Source organism: Ranitomeya imitator, chromosome 5 (genome assembly GCF_032444005.1).
Source record: "Ranitomeya imitator isolate aRanImi1 chromosome 5, aRanImi1.pri, whole genome shotgun sequence".
In the NCBI taxonomy this organism is placed as follows: Eukaryota; Metazoa; Chordata; class Amphibia; order Anura; family Dendrobatidae; genus Ranitomeya; species Ranitomeya imitator.
Window position 1 is genome coordinate 237,098,521 of NC_091286.1, and position 16,768 is coordinate 237,115,288.

The window sequence follows — 16,768 nt, forward strand, 5'->3', positions numbered from 1 at the left end:
AAAAGCAACGATGCCAGCAATATTTTACATGGAGCTAACAACCAGCGAGAACGATAAGTGAGTCACCGTTACATCACTGGATCGCTCCTGCATCGTTCTGGAGTAATTGTGTTTGACGTCTCTACAGCGACCTAAACAGCGACGCTCCAGCGATTGGCTCATTGTCTATATCGTTGCAGCGTCACTGAGTGTGATGGTACCTTAAGAATGATAGTCTTGTAGTAATTTGATGTGCCAGCTTGAGAAATCAAGCCTTGAAGCCACCTGCAAATTACCATGGAAGTGCATTGGGTGTGTTGCAGTGCATTAACTTGTCACCAAATTACTATAAAACATTTCTATTGTTGTATGAGAACTTATAAAGATATAACAGTAGTTTGATTAGTCAATTCGTCTTGACAGGTTTCTTTCAATATAGAGCTTAACACCTCACAGTGAGAAAACCTCCTAAAAACCAAATCTAGTGGATATACATTAAAAAAGACCTAAATGGATGATCACATTAAAAATACAAAAGGAGTAAATAACACTATATATAAAACATAATGTTAATAAAACCCATTCCAAATGAAAACAATAAGGAACAATTAGTTTGCAGACTACTCCACCTCAGATGGTCCCCGAACCAGTAAAATACATTAACATTGCTACATGTAATCATAAATAGATACACTCATCTATTCTTTGACATTTTTCCCCTCTCTCACTAAGGCCTCTTTTCCACTTGCGAGAAAAACGGACGAGTGCAATCCGATAAAAAATCGGATTGCACTCGGACCAATGTTATTCAATAGGTGACATTCCATTTGCGATTTTTTTCTCAGCCGAAATCGGACTGAGAAAAATATTACAGCATGCTGCGTATTGCTGCGATTCTCGGACGAGACTCGCCAATGCAAGTCACTGGGTGCGAGAAAAAAAACGCACAGCACTCGCACCATGCAAGTGCTGTCTGATTTTTACGCACCGGTGTCCTTTGAAAAGCCGGCAATTCAGCGCGGTGTACAGTAAAATCACACTGACAGGTTAGATTAGAGTAGATATATACACATAGTATAGGTATATATACATATATATATGTCAGGGAGACACCTATATATATATAGTACAGACCAAAAGTTTGGACACACCTTCTCATTTAAAGATTTTTCTGTATTTTCGTGACTATGAAAATTGTACATTCACACTGAAGGCATCAAAACTATGAATTAACACATGTGGAATTATATACTTAACAAAAAAGTGTGAAACAACTGATATTATGTCTTACATTCTAGGTTCTTCAAAGTAGCCACCTTTTGCTTTGATGACTTTGCACACTCTTGGCATTTTCTTGATGAGCTTCAAGAGGTAGTCACCAGAAATGGTCTTCCAACAATCTTGAAGGAGTTCCCAGAGATGCTTAGCACTTGTTGGCCCTTTTGCCTTCACTCTGCGGTCCAGCTCACCCCAAACCATCTCGATTGGGTTCAGGTCTGGCGTAGCACCCCATCACTCTCCTTCTTGGTCAAATAGCCCTTACACAGCCTGGAGGTGTGTTTGGGGTCATTGTCCTGTTGAAAAATAAATGATGGTCCAAATAAACGCAAACCGGATGGAATAGCATGCCGCTTCAAGATGCTGTGGTAACCATGCTGTTTCAGTATGCCTTCAATTTTGAATAAATCCCCAACAGTGTCACCAGCTAAGTACCCCCACACCATCACACCTCCTCCTCCATGCTTCACGGTGGGAACCAGGCATGTAGAGTCCATTCATCTTTTCTGCGTCGCACAAAGACACGGTGGTTGGAACTAAAGATCTCAAGTTTGAACTCATCAGACCAAAGCACAGATTTCACTGGTTTAATGTCCATTCCTTGTGTTATTTGGCCCAAACAAGTCTCTTCTGCTTGTTGCCTGTCCTTAGCAGTGGTTTCCTAGCAGCTATTTTACCATGAAGGCCTGTTGCACAAAGTCTCCTCTTAACAGTTGTTGAAGAGATGTGTCTGCTGCTAGAACTCTGTGTGGCATTGACCTGGTCTCTAATCAGAGCTGCTGATAAACTGTGATTTCTGAGGCTGGTGACTCGGATAAACTTATCCTCAGAAGCAGAGGTGACTCTTGGTCTTCCTTTCCTGGGGCAGTCCTCATGGGAGCCAGTTTCTTTGTAGCGCTTGATGGTTTTTGCCACTGCACGTGGGGACACTTTCAAAGTTTTCCCAATTTTTCGGACTGACTGACCTTCATTTGTTAAAGTAATGATGGCCTCTCGTTTTTTCTTTACTTAGCTGCTTTTTCTTGCCATAATACAAATTCTAACAGTCTATTCAGTATGACTATCAGCTGTTTATCCACCAGACTTCTGCACAACACAACTGATGGTCCCAACCCCATTTATAAGGCAAAAAAATCCAATTATAATAGACAAATGAATTATCTGCGCTGGATCCTAGTACTCCGTGACCTCCCAAGACTAATATATGGGGAATATTTAAAAAAGGGGGGATTAAAAAGATAGGGGGATCCCTGAGGAAGGAATACGCTATATTCCGAAACGTGTAGGAAAAGTGGACTTACTGCGCTATCCGTAGCCAGTCACGTGTGTTATCACGTGACCGTGACGTCACGTAAGGTCCTGCAGCAGCAGTGTACCTAGCGACTTAACCTATTAGCGCTCTTCCGTCCTGAAGCAGTGGGTGAGTGCATGGTGCTTTTGCCGCCGGACGGGGCAGCACCTGCAACACACCCACATGAACATAGACGCTTGGACTCTACTATAACGGACACTCGGACCGCACAGAAGAACTAACCAGTGAAAGTTCCGGATACTATTGTGTACAACATATCAGGTAATACCGGACTCCCTTGAATGAACAAGCTGTAGTTATATGAATACTAAAACTTGGTCTGTGTTATATATATTGAATACGATTTTAAGTACCACAAATAACGATTTTTATTTCCCTTATATGGGGTCTATGCATTCATTCATACAAATTAACTTGGCTTTTATTAAATAGATATAGTGGGTATCTTTTTAATCCCCCTATCTTTTTAATCACCCCTTTTTTAAATATTCCCCATATATTAGTCTTGGGAGGTCACGGAGTACTAGGATCCAGCGCAGATAATTCATTTGTCTATTATAGTTATAGATACAGGAGAGTGGCACTGTATTTTCTCTGCTGCAGGACTCTGTGAATCTGAAGCGCTACTGGTACCTTTATTTTTTCTTAAATTCCAATTATTAAACCTGAGAGGGCACACCTGTGAAGTGAAAGTCATTCCCGGTGACTACCTCTTGAAGCTCATCAAGAGAATGCCAAGAGTGTGCAAAGCAGTCATCAAAGCAAAAGTTGGTTACTTTGAAGAACCTAGAATATAAGACACAATTTCAGTTGTTTCACACTTTTTTGTTAAGTATATAATTCCACATGTGTTAATTCATAGTTTTGATGCCTTCAGTGTGAATGTACAATTTTCATAGTCATGAAAATACAGAAAAATCTGTAAATGAGAAGGTGTGTCTGAACTTTTGATCTGTACTGTATATTTATATTTAATGCAGCGCTAGATAGCTTAAAAGCTGGTAATTCAATTGTCGGCTTTTGCTATCTCCTTCACAAACCCGACATGATATGAGACATGGTTTATATACAGTAATCCATCTCATATCCCCTTTTTTTTGCATATTCCACACTACTAATGTTAGTAGTGTGTATGTGCAGGTGACTTACTGCTGCGAGTTCTTTGCAAAACCTATCATTGCAAAGAGTCCCCTGCGCTCCAGACTCACGAAAATCTGGAAAGCAGTTACAAGTAGCAACCTCTTCAATACCACCTAACATCATAGCAGCACCAAAGAGAAGCAGTGCCAGCCATCATATTAGGGGTGTCTTAATTAAATATTTTACCAAATATAGCAGGATAATTTTCAAGTTGATAATTTTGTTTGACCCCCGAAAGATGATATAAATGTCCAAATGGCATTTGGCAGAAATAAGGTTCCCCACCCCTACCTTAAAGGGATATTTTCATCTTGACCATTTCTGTCATATCCATCGGAAATGTTTATTCCTTAATTAATTAATGCTCTATGAATACCCTATTTCAACATTAAGAGACAATCTATTTGCAACCTCTTTTTCTCCCCAGTCATTATATATCAGTGGATACTCCCAATACACATCAGATACTTAGCCAGTCCAGCTGAAACTAATGGGTTTAGTCGACTTTCATGTAATGTGTATGGGGGGGAGGGGGGGGGCATTTTTGCCAGGTTCCCCCACAGATTACAGCTGACCTTTGGAGGGAGTAGGGTTTTTCCACTGGCACTCCTTTGTGAGCTTACTATTAGAGAATCCTTCTAATAAAGAATAATTGTGTTAAGTGGACAATCCTTTTAAAGTTTGATTTAAAATGTTTGATTCATGAGTAAAATCTGTATTCAATGAAGACAGATGTTCACATTACTGTGATAGGAAATGAGAGTTAGCTTTTCAAATTCTATGGAGAAGGGGGATGATCCAGAGACAGACACAGATACCCTGCTGCAAGTTTTCCTAATCAACAGTCACAGTTCGCCATAGAACTTCATGAGCAAAAACTGTCATATCCTATCTCAATAATGGGAGAGTCTGTTTTTTATAGGTGTTTTGAAAATTTTGAAAATGAATGATCAGTCCCAGGGAAGAAAGAAGTAGGTTTCTCTAATAAGATGCACTACAAAGTTATTATTCTGACATCTACCGTTGATTTATGAGATACAAAGAAAACCGAGAATCACTCTTTTAACAATGATCAAATTATCAAATTGAGCTATTTGTATAATGGTGAAAATATAGGACAATACGGTCATTGGGAGTTATTTTGGCCAGCACACAGGGACACCTGAGAAGGGTCATATGGCTAGAGGTCTTCTACCGGTACCTCTTAGGGGAGATTTGGGTTTAATTTACAATATGATACTGGTGCCTCGTGGTTGTATTAATGTTCAGCTGAAAGGGACTTTCATAGCTCATAAAGATTTCAAAATAAGTATCTCATGTACAGCCAGATCGTAATTACAGGGGATTTCATGAACTGAACCGTCTGAAGGTACATTTACAAAGGCTGCTTTAGATGTCATGTTGGCAAGGCAGCTCTGTGCAATAACAGAATAAAGTTTAATAACACAGCATAAATGCCGCATGATGAATAGTTATAATACACATCTCAGGGTATAGTAAAAGATTTCCTATAATTATTGTTTATGAAGGCTTCTATTTTATACCTATTTCGCAGACTTTTTAAAAAAAATAAATAAATGTACTCTATTCTGATGGAAAGATTATGACATTTATGCCTCATTTTGTAAACATTTTTATTGCCTGGTTTACATTTGATTGTTTCAGAAGCCCCAGCGACAAAACTAAGCTTGATTCACGTAAAATTGTTTTTGGGTAACAAACTGTACCTTTATGAATGCCTATAGTTAGAGATGCCTGGCCTTCCATAATTGGAGCTTCCTGGTATCGAAATTTGACAGGTGATCCTGAAATGCAGCATAATTTTGAGCAAATTGCCTGCTGATCAATTTTAAAGGGGTTGTCTGGTCTTAAATGAAAAGTCTGCAGTCACTTTGTGTGACTGCAGACCAGTGAATCCTCCCAGTGCGCTGCAAGAATTTGCCATTCTCTTTCCCTGGAACGGCGGTCATGTATACTCCTGGGCAGAACCTGTCTAATGAGCGCAGCCTTCTCAATAAAAGTTCTGCCCAGAGGTATACATAGCGCATAATTGACCGCCGCTTTATTTCGGAATCTTGGCCGTTTACCGATCAGATTAATTCTTTTTATATTGCAATAGATCAGGCGTTTCTGAACGCAGTGATACCAATTATGTGTATTTTTTAATTATTTTTTAAATTGTTTTACTTTGAATGGCGCAAAAGGGGGGTTATTTGAAGTTTTATATTTTTTTTATTTTTTTTTAAAACATTTTTTTTACTTTTTACTTGCTTCAATAGTCTCCTGATCGCTTGCTAGTAGAAATGCTCATCTGCTATGGTAAACATGAAAATAAGTAACTTTGCAATATATGGTATTTTATTAGAGAAATCCATTCATCAGAATCTTTCATTCTCAAAATTTTCTATTCACAGGTAACTTTTGTCTTCAGTAAATACAGATTTTCCAATTACTGAGACACGAAATAAATGTTGGTGCTCATAAAGTTCCATGGAAACCTGTAACTGTCCCTTCTGGAGAACTTGCTGCGCAATGTCTGTGTCTGCTTCTACCTACTCCCCCTTCATAGAATTTAAAAAGCACCAACTAGCATTTCCTATTTGAGTAATGGGACTTTGCTAAATGCCTTTTTTAATTAAAGACCACATTCTTACATTTCTGTATTGTACTACTTGAAGGACTCTCATTGAAACTTAAAGGGGTTTTCCGTTTTCAGAAAACCACTGTGGCTTGACTGAAGTTTGTTTGAAAAAATAAAATAAAGGCAGTGTTGTTAGGCATCTTTTGGGATCTCCTGGGAAGTGATGAATGGGGTGGTGGCAGCTTAAGTGGGTGGCCTGACCCAGTTTGGGTAAACACTTGTGGATTACTAGGGTCCAGTTATGTGTCAAGGGTTAAGGGATGAGTGGTAGAGCACTGGTCTCAGTGTAGTTGGAAAAAGAGAACAAAGGTGAAGTGATTTCGTTAGAGTGCGAAAGTGAATGTTTATGTTTAGTTTGAGGGCCTCTAAAGGTACCGTCACACATAGCGACGCTGCAGCGATACCGACAACGATCCGGATCGCTGCAGTGTCGCTGTTTGGTCGCTGGAGAGCTGTCACAGAGACCGCTCTCCAGCGACCAACGATCCCGAGGTCCCCGGTAACCAGGGTAAACATCGGGTAACTAAGCGCAAGGCCGCGCTTAGTAACCCGATGTTTACGCTGGTTACCATCCTAAAAAGTAAAAAAACAAACGCTACATACTTACCTTCTGCTGTCTGTCCTCAGCGCTCTGCTTCTCTGGTCTGGCTGTGAGCGTCGGGCAGCCAGAAAGCAGAGCGGTGACGTCACCGCTCTGCTTTCCGGCTGACCGACGCTCACAGCCAGAGCAGGAGAAGTGCAGACCACAGCGCTGAAGGACAGACAGCGGTAGGTAAGTATGTAGTGTTTGTTTTTTTACTTTTAGGATGGTAACCAGGGTAAACATCGGGTTACTAAGCGCGGCCCTGCGCTTAGTTACCCGATGTTTACCCTGGTTACCAGCAAAGACATCGCTGAATCGGTGTCACACACGCCGATTCAGCGATGTCTACGGGGAGTCCAGCAACGAAATAAAGTTCTGGACTTTCTTCCCCGACCAGCGATCTCCCAGCAGGGGCCTGATCGCTGCTGCCTGTCACACTGGACGATATCGCTAGCGAGGACGCTGCAACGTCACGGATCGCTAGCGATATCGTCTAGTGTGACGGTACCCTTAGATGCTCACTTTAATCCCTTAAGAACTGAGCCACTTTGTGGATGAATGACGGGACCTCATTTTAAAAATCTGACTAATGTCACTTTATAAGGTTATAGCTCTGGAACGCTTCAAGGGACGGCAGTGATTCTGAGATTATTTCCTTTTGACATATTGTACTTCACGATAGTGGAAACATTTTTTTGACATTGGTGAAAATATTGGAAATTTGCCGAAAACTTTTGAAAATGTCATAATTTTCAAAGTTTTAATTGTTACTCATTTAACCGAGATAGTCATGTCACACAAAATAGATCATAAATAACATTCACCACATGTCTACTTTACATCAGCACAATTTTTGCAACATAATTTTTTTTTAAGGAAGTTATAAGGGTTAAAAGTTGACCATCGATTTCTCATTTTTCCAACATAATTTACAGACCCCTTTCTTTTAGAGACCAGATCATTTTTGAAGTGACTTTGGGGGCATATAGGAGAGAAAATAAGCAAAATGTCACTATTCTTAAATATGAAGTTTATTAACCCCTTTACCCCGAGGATGGTTTGCACGTTAATGACCGGGCCAATTTGTGCAATTCTGACCACTGTTACTTTATGAGGTTATAACTCTTGAACGCTTCAATGGATCCCAATGATTCTGAGATTTTTTTTGTGACATATTGTATTTCATGTTAGTGGTAACCTTTCTTCGGTATGACTTATGTTTATTTTTGAAAAAAATGGAAATTTGCTGACAATTTTGAAAATTTCACAATCTTCAAATGTAGAATTTTCATGCCCTTAAATCAAAGAGATATGTCACACAAAATAGTTAATAAATAACATTTCCTACATGTTTATGTTTACTTTACATCAGCACAATTTTGGAACCAACATTTTTTTGTTAGGAAGTTGTAAGGGTTAAAAGTTGACCAGCAATTTTTCATTTTTCCAGCAAAATTTACAAAACCATTTTTTAGGGACCACCTCACATTTGAAGTCACTTTGAGGAGTCTATATGAAAGATGATACCCAAAAGTGACATCATTCTAAAAAATGCACCCCTCATGGTGCTCAAAACCACAGTCAAGAAGTTTATTAACCCTTCAGGTGCTTCATAGGAATTTTAAAAAAATAACATTTAACTTTTTGTCACAAAAAAATTACCAATTCTTTTTATTTTGACAAGGGTATCAGGAAAAATTGAACCCCAAAATTTGTTGTGTAATTTCTCCTGAGCATGCCGATTCCCCATATGAGGGAGAAAACCACTGTTTGGGCACACTGCACAACTCGGAAGGGAAGGAGCGCCATTTGACTTTTTGAATGCAAAGTTTGCTGGAACAATTGACAGATGCCATGTCATGTTTGGAGAGCCCTGATGTGCCTAAAAAGTGAAAATACCCCACAAGTGACAACATTTTGGAAACTAGACCCAACAGGGAACTGATGTAAATGTGTGATGAGCACATTGAACACTCAGGTGCTTCACAGAAGTTTATAACATTGAGTCGTAAAAATAAAAAAATAAAAAAATTTCCCCACAAATATGTTTCCAGCACAAAATATTGCATTTTCAGAATGGCAACAGGAGAAATTTCACCATACAATTTGTAGTGCAATTAATCCTGAGTACATCGATATGAGGAAGAAAACTACTGTTTGAGCACACGGCAGGGCACAGAAGGGAAGCAGCATCATTTGACTTTTTGAATGTAAAATTTCCTGTATTTCGGGGTACTGCCTCTGGTCAGAGCAAAGTGTAAGATCTGATTTGGCTGTGTGAGAAGCAGTACCCCAAAACACAGAGTCTGCAAATTGAGATTCTGGTTTGGCTTTTATCCTAAGTCATGTGACAAGGATCGTTAAAGGGTCGACATTGACTGTTAGGATTGCTACTTCCAATAGGTGGCACTAGATTTCTAGTGCCCTTCCTCTCTGAAGAGACAATTTGCACATCTAAATCTCTGAGTGTGGTGATTCAGATAAAACCTCCGAGGGATCCATTCACTATTATGAGGCAGCAGAGTTACTCTCGACTCCGTCTGGCCTCTGTTTAGCGGTGTCCTTCTTTTCAGAAGTGCAATCCTAAAAAGATGGACACTGCCGGATCACAAGACTGACGACGCCCACAGTGCCTTCATCTGCCTCATTATAGGGATTCTTCTGCCAGAGGTTCTGTCTGAATCATGTACAGTACAGACCAAAAGTTTGGACACACCTTCTCATTTAAAGATTTTTCTGTATTTTCATGACTATGAAAATTGTACATTCACACTGAAGGCATCAAAACTATGAATTAACACATGTGGAATTATATACTTAACAAAAAAGTGTGAAACAACTGAAAATATGTCTTATATTCTAGGTTCTTCAAAGTAGCCACTTTTTGCTTTGATGACTGCTTTACACACTCTTGGCATTCTCTTGATGTGCTTCAAGAGGTAGTCACCGGGAATGGTTTTCACTTCACGGTGTGCCCTGTCAGGTTTAATAAGTGGGATTTCTTGCCTTATAAATGGGGTTGGGACCATCAGTTGTGTTGTGCGGAAGTCTGGTGGATACACAGCTGATAGTCCTACTGAATAGACTGTTAGAATTTGTATTATGGCAAGAAAAAAGCAGCTAAGTAAAGAAAAACAAGAGGCAATCATTACTTTAAGAAATGAAGGTCACTCAGTCAGAAAAATTGGGAAAACTTTGAAAGTGTCCCCAAGTGCAGTGGCAAAAACCATCAAGCGCTACAAAGAAACTGGCTCACATGAGGACCGCCCCAGGAAAGGAAGACCAAGAGTCACCTCTGCTTCTGAGGATATGTTTATCCTAGTTACCAGCCTCAGAAATCGCAGGTTAACAGCAGCTCAGATTAGAGACCAGGTCAATGCCACACAGAGTTCTAGCAGCAGACACATCTCTACAACAATTGTTAAGAGGAGACTTTGTGCAGCAGGCCTTCATGGTCAAATAGAGACTTGCTTGGGCTAAAGAACACAAGGAATGGACATTAGACCAGTGGAAATCTGTGCTTTGGTCTGATGAGTCCAAATTTCAGATCTTTGGTTCCAATCACCGTGTCTATGTGCGACGCAGAAAAGGTGAATGGATGGACTCTACATGCCTGGTTCCCACCGTGAAGCATGGAGGAGGAGGTGTGATGGTGTGGGGGTGCTTTGCTGGTGACACTGCTGGGGATTTATTCAAAATTGAAGGCATACTGAACCAGCATGGCTACCACAGCATCTTGCAGCGGAATGCTATTCCATCCAGTTTGCGTTTAGTTGGACCATCATTCATTTTTCAACAGGACAATGACCCCAAACAAACCTCCAGGCTGTGTAAGGGCTATTTGACCAAGAAGGAGAGTGATGGGGTGCTACGCCAGATGACCTGGCCTCCACAGTCACCAGACCTGAACCCAATCAAGATGGTTTGGGGTGAGCTGGACCGCAGAGTGAAGGCAAAATGGCCAACAAGTGCTAAGCATCTCTGGGAACTCCTTCAAGATTGTTGGAAGTCCATTCCCGGTGACTACCTCTTGAAGCTCATGAAGAGAATGCCAAGAGTGTGCAAAGCAGTCATCAAAGCAAAAAGGTGGCTACTTTGAAGAGCCTAGAATATAAGACATAATTTCAGTTGTTTCACACTTTTTTGTAAAGTATATAATTCCACATGTGTTAATTCATAGTTTTGAAGCCTTCAGTGTGAATGTACAATTTTCATAGTCATGAAAATACAGAAAAATCTTTAAATGAGAAGGTGTGTCCAAACTTTTGGTCTTTACTGTATTTCAGAGATTTACATGGAAACACCAGTGTAAACGCTCAGAGCAGAGCGCAGGATAAGTGTGCGCCGAGCCTCACTGTGATCTTTGGGATTAAGAATGAAAAAATGAACAGTAGGTAAAGAATTGATTTTATTTATTTTTTACGCCTTTCCTCGTGCAATATAATTGATTAGACGACTTTAATATTCAGGTCGGTGTGATTACAACGATACCAGATTTATATCTGGTTTTTATGTTTGGTAGCTGTCACACACTAAAAGACACTTTTTATTGGAAAAAATAGTTTTTGCATCACCACATTTTGCCAGCTATAATTTTTCCATTTCATGTTATGGCTTTTTTTTGCAGGACGAATTGACGTTTTTATTGGTACCATTTTTGAGCACATGACATTTTTGATCGCTTTCTATTCCACTTTTTGGGAGGCAGAATGAAAATGAAACAGCAATTCAGGAATTTATTTTTTTCTGGGTGGGGGGGTTTATGCCTTTCCGTGTGTAGTAAAATTGATAAGGTAGTTTTATTCTTTTGGGTCAGCACGATTACAGTGATACCTCATTTATACCGTTTTCTTATGTTTTGGCGCTTTTACACCATAAAAACTATTTTATAGAAAAAATAATTATTTTTGCATTCCTTTATTGTGAGAGCTATAACTTTTTTATTTTTTCACTGATGGAGCTGTATCGCAGCTTGGTTTTCCGGGACAAGATGCCGTTTCGGCGGTACTATGTTTATTTATATCCATCTTTTTGACCTCGTTATACTCCACTTTTTGTTTGGTGGTATGATAATAAAGGTCGGGTCATTGTGGATGTGGCGATGCCAAATATGTGTACTTTTATTGTTTATATTTGTTTTTTTCAAATATTTATTTGCAGATACAATATCTTTTTATTCATTATTATTATTATTATTATTATTATTATTTTTTATAAATTATTTTAAGGATTTTTTTTAACTTTATTTAACTTTTTAACTTTGTCCCACTATTGGATAATCATTTTTTGTAGACTGATTGCTTCTATAGCATTGACAGAGAGACTTGCTGATTATGCACTGCGCATGATCAGCATGTTCCATAGCTCTGATGACCCGGATGTCGTCATGACATCCGGTCACCATGTAAACAATCGGGACCCCGCATCACTCAGTGGGGTCTCCGATCCAAAGGCAGAGGGGCTGTCAGCCCTCTGCCGGCACCCAGATAGAGCTTCATATGTCCCCACATCACATCCACAGTGGTGATAGAGCTTCACATGTCCCCACATCACATTCACAGTTGTAATAGAGCTTCACATGTCCTCACATCACATCCACAGTGGTGACAGAGCTTCACATGTCCCCACATCACATCCACAGTGGTGATGTGGCCCCCCCAGGAGTTTGGGTACCACAGTAGTGCTGCCTACCTCACGGGGAGGGTAGTGCTATGCCTGGAGACAAGAGAGATCCCTTTGGCTGGTAATCTCACACACAACATCTTCTGAATCCAGGCCAGGAGGGGGAGCTCTTAACCCTGTTTAAGGGCAGCTTCCCTGAATAAAGATCCTGGTCTGGAGGAGGAGTCATGTCAGTAGAGTTGAGTTCAGTCTGGAGCAGACAAGAAAGGAGCAGAGGAGCGATTGAGGGCTCAAGGAGGTAACGATTAGGCCTGGTTAGCTGTAAGACTCACAGCAGAGCCGGAGGGCATAGGACTATAAGTATACTGCCCATACCATACCTGAGACAAATCAGCAGAGAGAGCCTGAAGTCACTGTGTCAGAGACCCATAAGAGTACAGCTCAAGCTGTCTGCCATGCAGGTTATGACCCAGGACAGGAGAGAGAAAGTAGTACTTTGCCAGCAAACCACAGGTAGCAAGGTACTAGAAACCCAGCACAAAGTGGAAGGCTCCCAACCTGAACTACCAAGTGGACTTCTTCTTGTTTCTGGACTGCCTGGACTCCTTTTGAACCTGTTGTCAGTGGCCTGGACTGTGGCTGGCTACCAACAGTAGACCAGGTAAAGACTGCAACCCCGAGTCCTCTATTATTTACCGGCAACTCATCATCCCTGCCATATAACTTGGGAGCCCTAGAGACACAACTTTACCTGTGGGAAGTGTCATCATGCAGCCCCATACCATCACCCCAGAGGACCCCTTTAAGCGGCGTCGGTCCCTACTGACCGAGAACCACAGGAAGCGTCATGAAAATAGACTCTCACAATACCCCTTAAAAGACCATTTCCCTTTAATTGAGTCCCAGGGCCACTGACCGGGTCGCAGTCACCATGACATCCCCTTTAAGAGCGACTGGACCCGGTACCGAGTATCCCCATTACCCTGGTGGGCGACTCAGTGACAGAGCTTCACATGTCCCCAAACCACCACCATAAAGGTGATAGAGTGTCACATGTCCCCACACCACATCCATAGTGGTGACAGAGCTTCATATGTCCCCACATCATATCCATAGTGGTGAAAGAGCTTCATATGTCCCCACATCATATCCACAGTGGTGATAGAGCTTCACATGTCCCCACATCACATCCACAGTGGTGACAAAGTTCATATGTCCCCACACCACATCCACAGTGGTGACAGAGCATCACATGTCCCTACATCACATCCACAGTGGGATAGAGCTTCACATGTCCTAACACCACATCCACGGTGTTGATAGTGTCACATGTCTCACACCACATCCACAGTAGTGATAGAATGTCACATGTCCACACAGCACATCCACAGTGGTGATAGAGTGTCACATGTCCCCATAACACATCCACAATGGTGACAGAGCTTCACATGTCACCACATCACATCAAAAGTGAAAGTGGTGATAGAGCTTCACATGGCCGCACATTACCCCTGATATACGAGTACTGTGAGGTGAAGAGTATGTAGAGATATGTGTGTGTAAATCTAAATATATACCACATAGTACACCTCAGTTGCTGAGGAACCTCAATCTGTAGTAATGTGGTTATGTGTGTGTGGATGGATGGGCATCTGTGGTTGTGTGTGCATGTGTAGATGGGTGTGTGTGTGGATGATTTGTGTGTGTGAATGGAAGTGTGTGTGTGGATGGATGTGCATGTGTGGACGAAGGGATTGATGGATGAGGGAGGAATGGATAGATGGGTAGAGGAATGGCTGTACACAGCAGATTATACTCAACTAGTTAGAAGTCAATAAAGGAAAGAAGATGGAGGCAGGAAATTACAGGCCAGTGAGCCTTACATCTTTACCAGGAAAGATCTTCGAGCAAATTATTAAGCAGCATGTATGTAAGTACTTGGATACAGTAATTAACCAGAGCCAACATGGGTTTGTAGCAAACAAGTCATGCCGGACTAATCTAATTTCCTTCTATGATGGAATCACTGAGCAGGTGGATCAGGGAAATGTGGTAGATATAGTATATCTTGACTTCAGCAAAGCGTCTCATACTATCCTTATTGAAAAAGTTAACAAGTATGGGATTGACAAGGCTACAGTTAGGTGGATTCATAACTGGCTCAATGATCTTACTCAAAGAGTGGTAATAAATGTTTGCACATCCAATTGATGAAGTGTTTCAAGTGGGGTACCACAAGGCTCCTTCCTATCCCCAGTGTTGTTCGACATTTTTGTAAATCATCTAGATAAGGGAACTGAAGGTAAACTAATCAAATTTACAGACGATGCAAAGCTAATATTGATAGCTAACACTAAAGGTACCGTCACACTAAGCGACGCTGCAGCGATACCGACAACGATCCGGATCGCTGCAGCGTCGCTGTTTGGTCGCTGGAGAGCTGTCACACAGACCGCTCTCCAGCGACCAACGATGCCGGTAACCAGGGTAAACATCGGGTTACTAAGCGCAGGGCCGCGCTTAGTAACCCGATGTTTACCCTGGTTACCATCGATAAAGTAAAAAAAACAAACACTACATACTTACCTACCGCTGTCTGTCCTCCGGCGCTGTGCTTCTCTGCCCTGTGTAAGCACAGCGGCCGGAAAGCAGAGCGGTGACGTCACCGCTCTGCTTTCCGGCTGCCCGGCGCTCACAGCCAGAGCAGAGAAGCACAGCACCGGGGACAGACAGCGGTAGGTAAGTATGTAGTGGTTGTTTTTTTTACTTTAACGATGGTAACCAGGGTAAACATCGGGTTACTAAGCGTGGCCCTGCGCTTAGTAACCCGATGTTTACCCTGGTTACCAGCGAAGACATCGCTGAATCGGCGTCACACACGCCGATTCAGCGATGTCAGCGGGAGAGCCAGCGACGAAATGAAGTCCTGGCCTTTCTGCCCCGACCAGCGATATCACAGCAGGATCCAGATCGCTGCTGTGTGTCACACTGGACGATATCGCTATCCAGGACGCTGCAACGTCACGGATCGCTAGCGATATCGTCCAGTGTGACGGTACCTTAAAGAAGACAGAGAAAGGATTCAGAAGGATCTAAATAAGCTTGAACAATGGGCAGTAACTAATAGAATGGTATTTAATAGAGAGAAATGCAAGATTCTACATCTGGGCAAGAAAACCAAATTTACATCTATAGAATGGAAGGAAAAGAACTAAGCAACAGCACATGTGAAAAAGACTTGGATATACTAATAGATCACAGACTGCACATGAGTCAACAGTGTGATGCAGAAGCAAAAAGAGCAAAACCAGTTCTAGGATACATTAAGAGAAGCATAGAGTCTAGATCACGTGAAGTAATTATCCTCCTCTACTCCTCCTTGGTCAGGCCTCATGTGGAATACTGTGTCAAGTTCTGGGCACCACATTTTAAAAAAGACATTGGAAAACTGGAACAAGTTCAGAGACGAGATACCAGGATGGTGAACGGACTGCAAAGCATGTCCTACGAGGAATGGTTATAGGATCTGGGAATGTTTAGCTTAGAAAATAGAAGACTAAGCGGAGACTTAATAGCTGTCTACAAATATCCAAAGGGATGTCATAGTGTAAAGGGATCATCCTTATTCAGGTTTTCACATGGAAACATGAAAAACAATGGAATGAAACTGAAAGGGAGAAAATACAGATTAGATATTAGAAAAAACTTTTTGACAGTGATCAATGAGTGGAACAGGCTGCCACGAGAGGTGGTGAGATCTCCTTCAATGGAAGTCTTCAAACAGAGGCTGGACAGACATCTGTCTGAGATGGTTTAGTGAATCCTGCATTGAGCAGGGGGTTGACACGATGACCCTTGTGGTCCCTTCCAACTCTAATATTCTATGAATCTATGATTCTGAGTCTTTTCATTCCTGGTTCGTCCAATAAGCTGAGTAAATCCCCTGCTGTGTTGCACTGTGTTCTGCACGGGGAGGCTGGAGCAGTAGACAGGAGGCATGAGGGGAGGGTCTGGCAGAGCATTTATGGCATTTGGTGGCATTTATGACCAGTCTCTGCCAGATATTAAAGCTCTGGTCAGGGAGTGAGCAGCTCATCCAGAATCAAAAGGCACCTAATGCAATACCTCCAAATTTTTTGTTTTTTTCCAGCCACACTTAGATGGTACACACATCAATTTCATACAGTGCTATTGATAGAAAAATGTAAGAAAA